This window comes from Mus musculus, chromosome 10 (genome assembly GCF_000001635.26).
Source record: "Mus musculus strain C57BL/6J chromosome 10, GRCm38.p6 C57BL/6J".
In the NCBI taxonomy this organism is placed as follows: Eukaryota; Metazoa; Chordata; class Mammalia; order Rodentia; family Muridae; genus Mus; species Mus musculus.
The window spans coordinates 47,077,279-47,092,415 of record NC_000076.6 but is presented as its reverse complement, the minus strand read 5'-3'; the positions used below and the strand labels follow the sequence as shown (position 1 = coordinate 47,092,415).

The 15,137-nt window shown below is 36.1% G+C and overlaps 1 pseudogene; it reads right to left on the bottom strand.

The window, feature by feature from the left end:
• Nucleotides 1-550: 550 nt before the first annotated feature.
• Gm3442 lies at nt 551-12,056 on the bottom strand (annotated as a pseudogene).
• Between the last annotated feature and the right edge of the window lie 3,081 nt (nt 12,057-15,137).

Genomic DNA, 15,137 nt, shown 5'->3' with positions numbered 1-15,137 from the left:
CAAGTTTAAACTGACTGGAGGGACATGTCCTTGAGTATCTACGTTGGTTTCCATGACCATACCTCACCCCAGATGTTACTTCTGGGTACATGGGACTCTTATATGTACAGATCTCATGCTATTTTTCTCAGTACTCTAATTATATGTACACATATACAGCATCTATTTCCTTCCATTTTGTCTTCATATGACTATTGCAAATGCCAATTGTGTAATATTATGCTCTCCGTAATACATATTTTGAAAACCTAACCCTGTGTGTGAAGCAGTTTCTCTCTTAGGGAGAAAGTAGTACATGGGTTCAGGCATGAGTGCATCACTACCCTAATGAGAGGGATGCCAGAGGATATACAGTGAAGGGAGCATACAAAGGGAACCACAGTTTGTGACCTAGAAGAAAGCCTGCAAGAGAATTGCAGTCAGCTGACAAACACTATCCCTTCAGCAGGACAGCAGTAGCCATATGCAAGGGTATGTGTGTGTGTGTGTGTGTGTGTGTGTATATATATATATATATATATATATATATATATATATATATATATTTGCATTAGTTTTCTCTTTTTCTTCTTAAACCTTTAATGAGTCTGGAATGGTCATAATCTAAAGAAGAAAGACAAATGAATTCTGTTGAAATGCAAGAGAAATTTCCTACAGTCCTTTAGCCCATTTTAGGCTTTCTAGAGAAAATTAGAAAGAGGGTGAAATAAAAGAAAGTAAAACATGGTACATATCTTCATCTTAGTGAATATCCTGGGCCAAAAGAGAATTCATGCAAGAGAGGGTATCTACAGGATTTTTCATTATCCAAGAAAGAGGAGAGAAACCGTGGTACTTATTTAACATTTTATTCAGTAGGAGAAAAAAAGTTAAAAGTGATTTTTGAAGCAAACATGAGACAGAAAAACGGTAAATTTTGATGAAACTGATTGAGCATAACTTGGCCTCTCAAATAGTTACCTTCCCCCTCCCTCATCTATTCCTGTTAAAGTGTAGCACAGCATAATTTAAGGTAGTAAGTCATGAGCTTTGAGAAAGCATTTGCAAGAAGTATATGCTCATGTTTGTAGATTATATCTCAAAGATCTCAGGGTCAGGAAGAATTAGGAAGAAATCTATATCATCAAATCACATTTAAGAACCTATCAGCAAGATAAAAGGTAAAATCAATAATCAAGTGCACCCTGTTAGGCGTGTCATTGGTCAGCATTAATCTTTGTCACACATTGAAGAGCTGATCAAACACCAACACAGCCCTCTGGCTGAGGCAAGCATCTTCATTCTGAGAGTGAAATGAAGTGACTGTTTATTGCTGCAATCACAATTCAGGTATGAGTGGAAGCAGCAAGTGGCCCTGGGGAAGCCCAAGGGCACTCCAGTGTGACAGAGGAGATGGCACAGTAATGGCCTTTCCAATCCAACAGGAAAAGTTTTTCCCATTAATGCTGCCATATCTCCCATAGTGTGTCACACACACACACACATACACACACACACACACACACACACACACACACACACACACACACACACACACTACAATCATTTAAACTGACCTGAAGTGCACAGTGGTTTTCTTGTAAAAGTGAAATACAAGAACTCAAGAGTAATTCTCATCTGGTACCCTACAGGGAACCACACCTGACTCCCTATGTAAAACCTGCTTTCCATATGACTTAACCATTTAATCATGTTTTATCCCTGGTAATCCTGCAGGACCATATAAGAAGACATTGGGCCTGTAGGTGGCAAAGGATTACCAGTCAGGGATGGTATTTGGTTTGCTTAGGCTTGATTAGAGCTTGTTAGATTTCAAGAGTTAAAATCTGAAATTAGTTTGCAGCCAAGAAATGATCTTGTTTAACTTCAGGTTGACTTGGTAAACTTTATTTAGTATCCCCTCATAAGTGACTCCTGCCATTCAACCAACCAACCAATCAATCAACCAATAAACTATAAACAGAGTAGAACAATTATATTACTTCTAAATACTGTTTATAAAATTTTATTGAGATTAACATTAATACAGTATTCCTAAACATGATAAGAAAATATATTTGCCCAAAAATACTAAATACTACCAAGAATGCTATGATTTGAAAATTATTGTATTAAATAGAATGCCATCAAATTAATTCATAAAATAGCACTAATTTAAAAAATTTGTGTGTCAAACCTACAAATTCTAATTAGAATTGATTTGATTTGAGTATTTTTGTCACTATTTTTTTTCAAATGCTTTTCATGTCTTTTTTCTTCAGATAGACAACTTTTTTCCTAGAGGTTTTTCAGTGAGTTCCAGCTATCCATCTTCAATTAAAATCCATTTCCTTCCTTTGTATAGTGTCCTTTGTTTTCCAAACACATCCCCCGGCAAAATTTGGTACTAAGACAAAGATTCTGACCTAGGCTGTAACTAATTTATGCCTAATATGTCAGGGTACCAGAAAGGAATCCAGGCAAGTATCTACAGGTAGAGAGAGGATGGATCACTTATAAATTCTGTGGAAGATACCCCTTTCTCATTTTTTCAGCTATAAGTATGTGGTGAGTGTGTGTGTGTGTGTGTGTGTGTGTGTGTGTGTGTGTGTGTGTAACTCTATATTGATGTACATTATTGTCCAGGGTCTTTCTTTTTATTGTCTTTGTTTATTGTCCAAGATCTTAAGGCTTTGGCATTAAGGATATGGACCTGTGGGTAAAGGCCTGATAGTCATGATCTCTAGAGAACATCTTCTTATGATGAGAGTGTACAAAGTCAAATAGTATATTATCTGGCTGTACACTTTGAAAGTGATGAGGCCAGGTGGTATGTACTAAACTGAGAAAATGCTTTACCGAATATGTATTGTTAATTCTTTATGTGTTTCCAAAACCTTGGGACCAGTCATTAACACCCTGTTAGTTTTATTCTTATTTACCTAATTCTGACTTTCTAGTGCATGTCCTACTACCATCCAAGGTTAGAAAAGTATCTATTTGCAGTTCACCAGCAGCTAAAAGTCAGATTCTGGCATTTAGGCTATTTTTGGCAAGAAATTTAAGGGTTCTTTCCCATGCCTTCTTAAATTTCACTTGCACATTACTACATAATTACAAACTCCTAATAAAGCATTAGTTAATTTTACCATGAAGCTGTAATTCAAATGAAAATCTTATTTTGTAGAACCTAGAAAGACTTTTAGAAGCATATGGGTGCAGTTGACATGAATTCTATATTAATCCTCAGACTTATAGGACTAGACATTACCTAGGTAGTCAGGATATTCATAGTTTTCAGAAATGTTATTGTGCAGGACAAGTTCATGTAGAAGACATAGAATAAGTATTAGGAGATGTTACTGAAGTTTTTCCATATTGAGAATATATATTTTCTCACATAATATATGTCCTGGCTATAGATTCCTTTCCTCTCATCCTTCTACCCTTTCTCCGTCTCTAATTTGAAAATAAAAAAGGATCTCAAGGATGAATAATAATTGAAGATATAATATAATAGATAACAGGACAAAAGAAAGGAAAGGAAAAGAACCCAGCAGAAAGCACAAGTACTTTCTCCTTCCATCCACCTCTCACTTGATCCAATCACCAGACCCTCCCTCAACGAATTCACCTCAAGTATCTATTATGTTTCCCTTTCTCGGTAAGATTTAAGAACTCCCTCCTTCTTGGCTCTTTATTCTTACGTAGCTTCTTTAGGTCTACGCTTTGTAGCAGTAGCATGGTTATCCTGCACATTGGCTGAGACTGGGTAATAGGACGGAAATCTGGGGTGGATGGGGGAGATTGGGGGCTTTCGGTGGGGTGATCCTAGCTAAGATTCCTATCCATGTCAGATATAGAGCCTGACAGCCATCTCCGGTAACCTCATGTAACCTCCTTCTAATAGAGGGATTGGGAAAGCAACTCACCCAAAAAAACCCAAGACCCAAAATTTGTGCAGCCTACAAGATATGCAGGGGTAAAGAGGGAGCAGAGGAGAGAATATCTAGTCAATGACTGGCCCAGCCTGAAAGTCAGGCCATGAGAGCAAGCTCATCCCTGACGCTACCACAGATATTATGCTATACTAGACGATAGAGACATAGGAAAAATGCACTCAGAGATGCTTCACTGAGCAATTGATGGAAACAGGTGCAGAAACCTAAAGCCAAATATTGGGAAATCCTGTGGTAGAGGGGGGAGGAAGTATTGAAAGAATCAAGAGGTCAAGGACACCACAAGAAAACCCAGAGAATCAACTAACCTGGGCCCATGGGCTCCATAGTGACTAATTAACCAGAAGCCAGTGTGCCTAGGACAGACCTGGGCCCCTGCATATATGTAACAGTTGTATAGCTTGGTTTTCATGTGTAATTCCTTCCAGAGACACAGGGCTGTCTCTGACTCTATTGGCTGCTTCTTGTTGATTTCCGCTAGCTGGGCTGCCTTGTCTAAGCCTCAATAGAAGAAGACGTGCCTACTCCTATTCCAACTTGATATGCCAAGGTTGGTTGATATCAAAGAGAGGCCTCTTCTGAGGAGACATGGAGATGGGACAGATGGAGGAAGAAGGTGAGAGGGAGGACTGAGAAAAGAAAAGGGAGATGAAGCTGTAATCTGGATATTAATTAATTAAAAAGAATTTAAAAGAAGGAGCAGCCTTCATATAACATTGTGAGACAAAGAACCTCCAAAGACGCCATTGAAAGTTTTCTGTTGGCTACCTGCTTATGGCAAGCAGCCTGCCCTTAAGAATATGTTGTTTCCCTAGTAGGAGTCCATTGGAGAAAAATTTCATGTTCATATGTAAGTGGTTATCAACTAGAGATTGCTTAGATAGGGGCATGTGTTCAGGTCTTCTAGCTCTAGAGCCACATCTGGAGCAGACTTCTGCATATTACCTTAGTCATAGTTCATATGTTCTTTGCTTTTTTCATATACAGAGGAATTTGTTTCCTCCATCCCCCCTGTCTCTTACAATTTATCTCTTATTACAATTTTATTTTATTCTTAATTTAGCTCCTCTTTCCTGGGGTTTCTTGAGCCCAGAGGAGAGGATTTTGATGTAGATACCCATTTAGGGTTGAGGTGTCATAGGTCTCTCACTCTCTGCATAAAGTTGGACTGTGGGTCTCTTTGTTCCCATTTGCTCCAAGAGCTTCTCTGATGATGGCTAAAGAAGGCTCTGATCTAGAAGTATAGCAGAATATGATCAAGTGTTATTTTACTTTTGTTGATTTTGTCTCCTTAGAATTGTAATATTTGGTTTTGCCCGAGGTCTTTGTGGTATCTTGTCTTAGGTCCTTGATCACCAAAGCAGTGTCAGTAATAGGTTCTTCCTTGTGGAGTAGCCTTAAGTCAAATCTAGTATTGGTTGGTTACTCCCACAAGTTTTTTTTTTTACCCCACCCCCACCCCCCCAGCTCACTCCCACAAGTTTTATGCCACCATTGCACTAGCATATCTCCCAGGAAGGATACCACTGGAGACCAAATTTTTTGTGGCTGGGTTGATGTTTACATTTCTCTTTTGGTAGTCTGCAGAGTGCCTTGCTATACCAAAGACACTAAAAGTTAGGAGTGAAGGTTCTATACAGGAACATGATTGACCTCCCCATTTTCATTGAGTTGTGTAGGTGGTATCTTCAGAAATGGGGCTTTGATTTCAGTTTTTATGAGAGCAACCTATTATCTTGTCAATAGCCTATATTTTGGGGAAAATTCCTATGTGATCCCTTTAGCCAACAATTCAATCAGATATAGCCCATTTTAGGTACCAGCAGCCTCATTTTTTACAAAAGGTAGCCAGTTTGGGTCTCTGTCACTATTAATTTTTGTTGATTAGATTTAGATTGTCTTCATATATGTTTAGATTTTACAAAGCTGCTACTGTATAATATTTCTCATTCAGGATGATTTTTTTAAGTTCCATTCATTCACATGTAATTTTGTGATTTCATGATTTCATTTTGTAATGGCTGAGTAATATTTTATTATATAAATGAATAATATTTTATTTATTCATTCTTCTGATGAAGAACATCCACACTGTTTCAGACTTCTGGATATTATGAACAGAGCATCAGTTGACATGCTGAACGGTTGCTGAATGACTAGGACAATGATGAAGTGACCTTTGGATATACACCCACCAGTTGTTGTGGGTGGAAGAGTCAGAACTCTCAGAGGCTCATATATTTGAATGCTTAATCGTTAGAAAATGATATTACTTGAAAGAGGATTAGTCGATGTGGCCTTTTGAGAAAGGTTGTGGTCTTATTGGAGGCAGTTTGTCAGAGAGGGTGGATGTTGGTGTTTCAAAATTTAAGCCAATGCCAGTGTCACTCTTTCTTTATGCTCCTTGAAGATCTGGATGTTGAACTCTTAACTTCTGTAGCACCATGTCTATGTTAGGTGTCAAACTAGGGGCAAATGATTAACTGAAGTTTCTATTTTATATATTAAAATCCACTTGGCCACCAGGCTTTCCCAGCATCTCTCCTTCCCTACATGTTTCATGGTCTGGCTGGAATACCACACCCATACCCTAAATTTCTTCAGCATAAATCAATAGAACACTGATTAAGTGCTGCATTGCCCTTCCCCCAAGCTGTCTTTCCCTATGTAATCTAGCCATTTTGGTATTCTGACTTCCTTTTGTCTAGCCTCTATTCCCTTCTGCTGTTTCCTTTATCTTATGAACTGTTATCACCAGGGCCTGGTCAGGGTTATTTTCGCTATGCAATCTCTCAGATGTGCCTGCCTCCAGATATGCTTTCCCTGTCATCCACAATAAACTTTTTTCTCTGAACTGAAGAGATGGCTCAATGGTTAAGAGCACTGACTGCTCTTCCAGAGGTCTTGACTCAATTCCCAGCAACCACATGATGACTCACAACCATCTGCAATAAGATCTGATGCCTTCTTCTGGTGTATGTCTGAAGACAGCTACACTGTACTCATATAAATAAAAGTAAATAAATCTTTAAAAAACAAACAAACAAAAACCACAACAACAAAATCCAGAACTTCTTCTCCACCATTCCCAGTAACCATCATATCTACCCCTTTTTAATTTTTTTAATTTATGTTTTCATTCAGTCTGCTTGTGTTCTGCCATGGTATACAATATTGATATTAGGTATGTAATTAGGGTTGTTCTTGCATGGAAGCTCAGAGATGCTATTGTGTGAAACTGTGAAGGTGAAGCCTCAATTGTGTTAGAAACCTCAAAATGCAAGAGTTGGGGGATACCTGTCTAGAAGCATTGTTAACAGAGTATGAAAATAATCCTATAAAAAGAGAGAAATATTTTGTGTATTTTATAACATTGTATGTTGGAAATATATGTTTTGTTTTGTTTTTTGTTTTCTCGTTTTGGGCTTTTTTTTTTTTTTTAATCTCACAAGCGACTGGGTTTCAGAAGAGACTTTGGATATTTAAACACTGTTGAGACTGTTACAGACTGTGGAGACTTTTGAAAGTTGAATGAATACAGTTTGCATTATAATATGTCTAAAACGATAGGCAGGCTAGGAAGTAGGATCAGATCTTTGAATGCTTGGCCATTGCAGAGTGTCTCCACTTAAAAAGGATTAGGAGTTATGCCCTTGTTGGAGTAGCTATAGCCTCATTGGTGGAAAAGTATCACTGGGGTGGTCTCTAGGGTCCCAAAAGCTCACCCCAGGCCTTGTCACTACCATTCCCTGCATCCTGTGGATCCAGATGTAGAACTCTCACCTTTTGTAGTACCATATCTGCATGTGTGTAGCCATACTGCCCACCATGATGACAATGGAGTATACCTTTGAAACTGTATACAAGCCCCAATTAAAAGCTTTCCTTCATAAGCGTTACCTTGGCCATGGTTTCTCTTCAAAGCAATAGAACATTGACTAAGACAGTATGGCCATTTGATTTCTCTTTTGATAATTATTTGTTTAAATCTGCATCACATTTTTCAAATGGGGTATTTGATATGTTCACATCTAGTTTTTTAGTTCTTTCTATGTTTTAAATAATAATCATCTTTTGGATGTCTAATTGGAAAAAATATTTTCCCATTCTGTAGGCTGCTATTTTATCCATCCAAATGAAAATTCTTTTTCAATGTAGAAGTTTCTCATTTTCATAAGACCCTGTTTATTAATTGTTGATTTTAGTGCCTGTGGTATGTTCTCTCCTGACTCACATTTCCTGTGACAATCAAGGTGATTTTCTAATTTTTCTTCAATAATGTTCTGTGCATTGTGAAAAATATGTACCTATTTGAATTTTTCTGCATACAGAACTCCAGGTTTACCAGAACCATTTGTCAAAGATGCTTTTGTATAGTGTACATTTATGGCTTATTTATCAAAAGAGTCTATAGATATATGGAGTTATGTCTAGATCACTTATTCAATTGCATTGATATGTTGATGGTTGTCCCAATGTCATGCTGTTTGTTATTGATTTTAAATATAACTTGAAACTGGGAATGGTGATAATTCTACCATATCTTTTATTAGTTCAGGTTATTTTGGGCACCTTGAGTATTTTGTGTTGCCATATGAAGCTGAAAATTGTCTTTCAAGTATATGAAGAATTGTGTTGGTATTTTGATGGGGATTGTATTGAATATGTGCATTGCTTTCATTATGATAGCTATTTCTACTATAAAAGGCCTAATGTTTTATGAAAGTGGAAGATCTTTCTGATATCAACTTCAATCTCTTTTTTTTCCAAATGCCTTAATGTTTTTAATCATGTAAGTCTTTCCCTTGCTTGGTTTGTATTATCCAAAGGTATACATTATCATTTTAGGCCACTGTGAAAGGTGAGGATATGCTGATTTCTTTCTCAATCTACTTGAAATTTGTATGTAGGATAGCTACTAATTTTTGAGTTTATTATGTATTCAGATAATTTTTTGAAAGTCTTTATCAGTCTAAGGTGTTGTCAGTGGATGTTTCAGATCCACATGCATGCTACATTTCATTTGCAAAAATGTTTTGATTTTTTTTTCAGTTTGTTCTCAGTTACTCTATCTCAGTTGTCCCACTGCTCTAAGTCTTTAATTACTATATTGAATTATGATGAAGAAAATGGACAACGTTGTCTTGTTTCCTATTTTAGAGGAATTGCTTGGAGATTCTTTCCATTTAAGTTGCCGTTGCATACATATTTATTGTAAATTCCCTTTACTACAGAGAAATATATCTGATGTATCCAGGACATTTATCATGAAGGGGTGTTGGATTTTATCAAAGGCCTCTTCAACATATAATAATATAATCAAATGTTTTAGTGTCTTAGTTTGTTTATTTGGAAGATTACATTAATGAATTATTTATGTTGAATTATCCATGTCCTCTGTGTCAAAGCCTACTTGATCATGGTAGATTATTTAAAATGTATTTTTGGATTCTGTGTGGAATATTTTCTTGAGAATGATTAAAATCTATGTTCATAACAGAAATTGTGTTTTAATTCTCTCTCTCTCTCTCTCTCTCTCTCTATCTCTCTATCTATCTATCTCTCTCAGTTGGGACTTTATGTGGTTTAGGTATTAGGATAACTGTAGCCTTGTAAAAGAAATTGAACATTTTTTTTATTCTATTCTGTGGAATAATTTGATGGGTATTGGCATTTACTCTTCTTTGAAAGCCTGGTAGAATTGTGTGCTAACATCATGTGGCCTGCTTTTTTTCACTGGAAAACATTTAATGATTTCTGTTTTAGTAAGTGGGATAGCTCTGCTTAAATGCTTTATTTGATCTTGGTCTGGTAGATCATATGCAGTGATAAAATTAGCCACTATTTTTAGAAATTCTAATTTGATGAAGGCCTTGTTTGTAAAATATATCCTCATTCCCAAAATTCCCTTGGTATTTAATATTATGTTCCCCCTTCATTTATAATTTTGTTAATTTTAATATCATTTCTCTGTCTTCTGATTCATTTGGTTAAGTGTTTGCCAATCTATGAAGTTTCTCAAATAGCCTATTCTTTGTTTCATTGATTTTCTTGTATTGTTTGTGTATGTTTGTTGCTGTTTTTTTTTTCAGCCATTAGTTTATTTCTTGTCATCTATTCTTTTCTATGAGATTTCTTATTTTTGTTTTACAGCTTCTGAGTGTACTATTAAGTTACTATTATGTTTTCTCCCTAAATTATTTTTTAAGGTAGAGAATTTGTATTATGAATTTTACTGTTATACCCACCTTCATTAGATTCTGTAAGTTTAGGTATGCTATGTATTCATTTTAATTCAAATCTAGAAATCATTTAATTTCTTTTTTAATTGATTTATTAACTCATTTGTCATTCAGTCATCAGTTGTTCAGTTTCTATGATATTGTAAACCTTGTATTACTTCTGTTGTTAATATGCAGTTTTAATATGTGATGGTCAGATAAAATGCTGAGTGAAAGATAAATTATCTTTTATCTGTTGAAACTTGCTTTGCATCTGAGTATGTGGCCAATTTTGAAGAAAATTCAGTGAGGTTTTGAGAAGAAGACATATTCTTAGATTTTAGGTGAAATTTCCTAAAAATATTTTTTTGGTCCATGGTTTATGATGTCCATTATCTTCAGCTTTTCTCTGTGTTTGTATGCACAACCTTTTAACTAGGGTAGAGTATTAAATTGTCCATCTATCAATGTGTGAGGGGCATTTTGTGACTTAACCTGTAGGAGTGTTTCTTTTATGGAATGAGATGCTCTTGTGTTTAGCATATTAGTTGTTAAAAATCATAATTTCCTCTTGGTGAATTTTTTTTTTTGATGAGTGTGTTGTATTCTCCCTTGTTTCTCTTATTGACTTTGGTCTTAAGTCAATTCATTTAGTAATTAAAATTACCACATAGCTTTCTTCTTCAGTCCATTTGAGAGGAAGATTTTGTTTTGTTTTGTTTTGTTTTGTTTTTGTATTCTTTTTCTCTGAAGTGATGTGTATACTTAATGTTAAGATTTTTTTTTTCTTGACAAAATCACAATCTGATCTCACATCTATTTAGTGAATCTGCATGTTTCTGTTGGGGAGTTTAGACCACCGACAGAGGGATATCAGTGAGCACTGTTTATTGTTTTCTGTTATTTTGTTGTTGTTGTTTTGTGTGTGTGTGTGTGTTTTCTTTTTTCAATTTACCAAGCTGAGACTGTTTATTAACTGAGCAGATTACAAAAATAGCATGGGTAACACTTTTATTCATCTATCTAATAAGCCTGTTTATCTGGTCTTCCCTGTTGTCATCATCTCTACCTTCTAAAAGTGAGTTGTCTTTTTCTTCATTCCACATCATAGAAAAGATAATTTGAAGGACTGCAGGAATTGATTTGCTTCCTTGAATAGCTTCTCAACTGTATAGATCTCACAAATTAGATCCTCCATGCAGATGATGCTGAATTTACCAAGAGATGGAGCGATCAACAAACTAACTGTCAAGGCAATTCATTTCTTAATGTGTTTGCCATAGTCTCACTAGTAGATGAGCTCATTTACTGACTTCAGCTTAGAGTGCCTCCATGCAATGTATGGCTCTACAACCCTCAGCATGTTAACTGAAGGCTTGTTGAGCCTAACAAAGGTACCATTGAAGTTCTGTTGAAGACAAAGAAGGTGCAATACCTTGCAGAGTTTTGTGGTTACACCAGTGATAACTTGGATTTTGATGACAAATGCCAATTTTGGTTCTGCAGGCACATAGAATTTTCCAGCTTTCCTTGCCGTTCTTGTCATCCAAATTGCAATACAGTACTCCTTGTGATAGTGCTTTGCATTCTCATAGATGAGCTTTCTCCTTGCTTTTCTCAGTGTCTTCAAGGCAATGTGCTTCAGCAGGTGCTTCACCTTCAACTCTGCAAAATTCCCTTGCTATTTCTTAAGGATTTCTTGCACAGCAGAAATCTTCTTTTTCTTCTCTGGCAAGCTTTCATCCAGAAAAAGAAAATGCTGTTGTTGTTGTTGTTGTTGATTTGTGTGTGTGTGTGTTTGTGTGTACACAGGTATGCTCGCATGTGTTTCCTCTCTTTTGATTAGATTCTCTACAATGTTTTGTCTTTTGATTCTCAGTGATAGTACATTTAGCATGACTGTCTACACATTGAGGGATAATTATACTTTTTCTACCCCTATATCTAATTCAGAGTTTGAGTCTGAAATCTGCTAAAATGATGGTCAATAAAAAAATAATTTTACTACAAAAAATACTCTCATAGTGTTACTTGAAAAATTTAAATGTAGTGTTCCAGTCGTTCTGAGTTGAAGAGATAATTTACAAAGTGGGAAAATTTGAAAGATAAAAGAAGACAAATTTTTAATGGAAATTATTCTCAAATTTTATATAATTATGACATGCCCACTCTCATTCATTCTCACTCATTGTATACAACAATTTAGATTTCAGTATTGTTCCTTGGTTTTTGCTTTGTTTTGTTTCTTGTTTTTTTTTTCTTTGTTTTTCTGTTTGTTGGTTGGTTGGTTGGTTGGTTGGCTGTTTTTTTCAAGACAGGGTTTCTCTGTATAGTCCTGGCTGTCCTGGAACTCACTCTGTAGACCAGGCTGGCCTCAAACTCAGAAATCTGCCTGCCTCTGCCTCCCAAGTGCTGGGATTAAAGGTGTGTGCCACCATGCCTGACTTCAGTATTGTTTCTTAATGGTGTCTAAATTAGCATATTAATAAACCATGCTGAGAAGCAAACTTATGAAAAACTCTATAAATCAGGGTTTTTGAACTAACAGAACTTCAGCTCCTTGGGTACTTTCTCTAGCTCCCCCACTGGGGGTCCTGTGTCCCATCCAATAGGTGATTGTGAGCATCCACTTCTGTATTTTTCAGGTAGTGTCTGCAACCCTATAGGAGGAAGAACAATATGAACTAACCAGTACCCCCAGAGCTCTTGTCTCTAGCTGCATATGTAGCAGAAGATGGCCTAGTCGGCCATCACTGGGAGGAGAGGCCCTTGGTCTTGTGAAGATTATATGTCTCAGCACAGGGGAATGCCAGGGCCAGGAAGCGGGAGTGGGTGGGTTGGGGAGCAGGGCAGGGGGTGGGGCATATAGGGGACTTTCAGGATAGCATTTGAAATGTAAATGAAGAAAATATCTAATAAACAACTGTTTTTGAAAAAATGTTTTAAATAAACTCTTGAGTTAAAAAATGAAACAGCAGATCTTATAGAATGAATATATATTATATATGCAATATAGTATTATATATTATGTTATACAAATATTATATATATATATATATATATATATATATATATGAGTGATTTACAAGAATAACTAAAAGGTTAGGTTTCAACTATCCCAACACTAGAGGGGGGGTTATAAACAGTAAGTTAGAAAGTTCAGTAATTCACAAGTTGTTCAGTCCACAGGGTGGATGAATCACCTGGTCTTCAGTAGATGCTGAAGAAGATGAAGAAGTAGGTTCTATGTCAGTGAACAAATGATCTTTTTATAAAGGAAGACTGAGCAGTCAAAAAATCAAAAGGTTCCTTCTTCCATATCCTTTTAGGAGAAGGTGGCTCCTAGATTATCAATGTGTCTTCATGACTTGACATCCAAATCATACAACTGTGTTTTTCCAACTAAAGATCCAGAACAATGCTACATGTCTTCTTATCTAAAAGGGTCTGGACTAGAAGTGGATTCACCCACTTCAAATCAACAAACAAAAATAATCTGTCACAGACATGTTTTCCATTATTAGACAGATTTATCTCTTTTGGGGATTCTATTTGAATTCATGTTATATGGAACAGGGAAATTATAATTGGAATGTCTATGTTCCCCTAACTCTAGATGTAAAAATCCTCATGCATAAAGTGACAATAAGTTAGTGGGATTTACAAAGGGTAATATTAGCTCATGGAGACAGTCTTACCACAAATCAAATGAGTATTCATTTATATGAGTCAACAGAAAGGTTACTACCTCATGGTACCACTTTATGTGAGATAAGGTTCTCTCACCAGGGACTGCATCTGTCTGTTCCTTGTCCTTGGTCTTTATGGATTCTGGAACAGCACAAAATTTATTTCAGATAATTCTAAACCACATACAGAGTAGAGAAGAAGAAGAAGAAGAAGAAGAAGAAGAAGAAGAAGAAGAAGAAGAAGAAGAAGAAGAAGAAGAAGGAAGAGGAGGAGGAGGAGGAAGAGGAGGAGGAGGAAGAGGAGGAGGAGGAGGAGGAGGGGGGGAGGGGGAGGAGGGGGGAGGAGGGGAAGGAGGGGGGAGGAGGGGGAGAAGAAGAAAAAGAAGAAAAAGAAGAAGGATACTATTTCTGTAGAACTTCCCTGTTGTTTTTGGTATAAAACATACATTGATGTAGATTTTATCAATACACATGGCAGTGCATCTGACACACAGCTTTGTTCCTTTTCTTTCCTCTGCCCCAGAGTTCATTGAAACACAAAGAAAGCCTAAAAACTGACAATCCAAAAAATCTAGATAAATTGCTAGCATCTCCATGAAGTTACTTAATAGATGGACATATCTTTTTCTCTAACACAGAAGTTTTTCCAAGTGAGTGACATATGTTTATAATTAAAGGGATAATACTAAGGGAAGCATTAAGAGAATAACTGATTCTTAATTAAAATATTGTATTTCCAAAGGTTTGTTTTTCAGTACCAACACTATTTTTGTGTTTTTAATAAATAGGTAGTTCTTTTAATTCAGTATCATAGTTTCCCCTTTCTCAGTTTTTGCCCAATCCTGCCCAGCTCCCAACACACCCAAATCTACACTCTTTCTCTCTCTCATTAGAAAACAAACAGGAAACTAAACTAACAAACCAGAATAGGACCAAATAAAAGAACCAAAGTTAAAACAGAAGAAACATTTGAGTAATGCACACATACATTTACACAAACAGAAATCCCATGAAGATATAAAAATAGAAACAGTACTAAATATGGAATGAATTTGTAAGAAAAAAAAGAAGAAATCCCAGCAAAGCGTTATGAGATAAACAATCACTAAAAATGCCATGGAGGATTATTTTTGTACAGACCATTGACAGAGACAGACACATTGATCAGTGGAATAGAATTGAAGACCCAGAAATAAAAGTACACACAGACAACTGATCTTTGACAAAGAAGCCAAAAATATACAATAGAAAAAAAAAAGAAAGAAAGAAAAGAAAGCATCTTCAAAAAT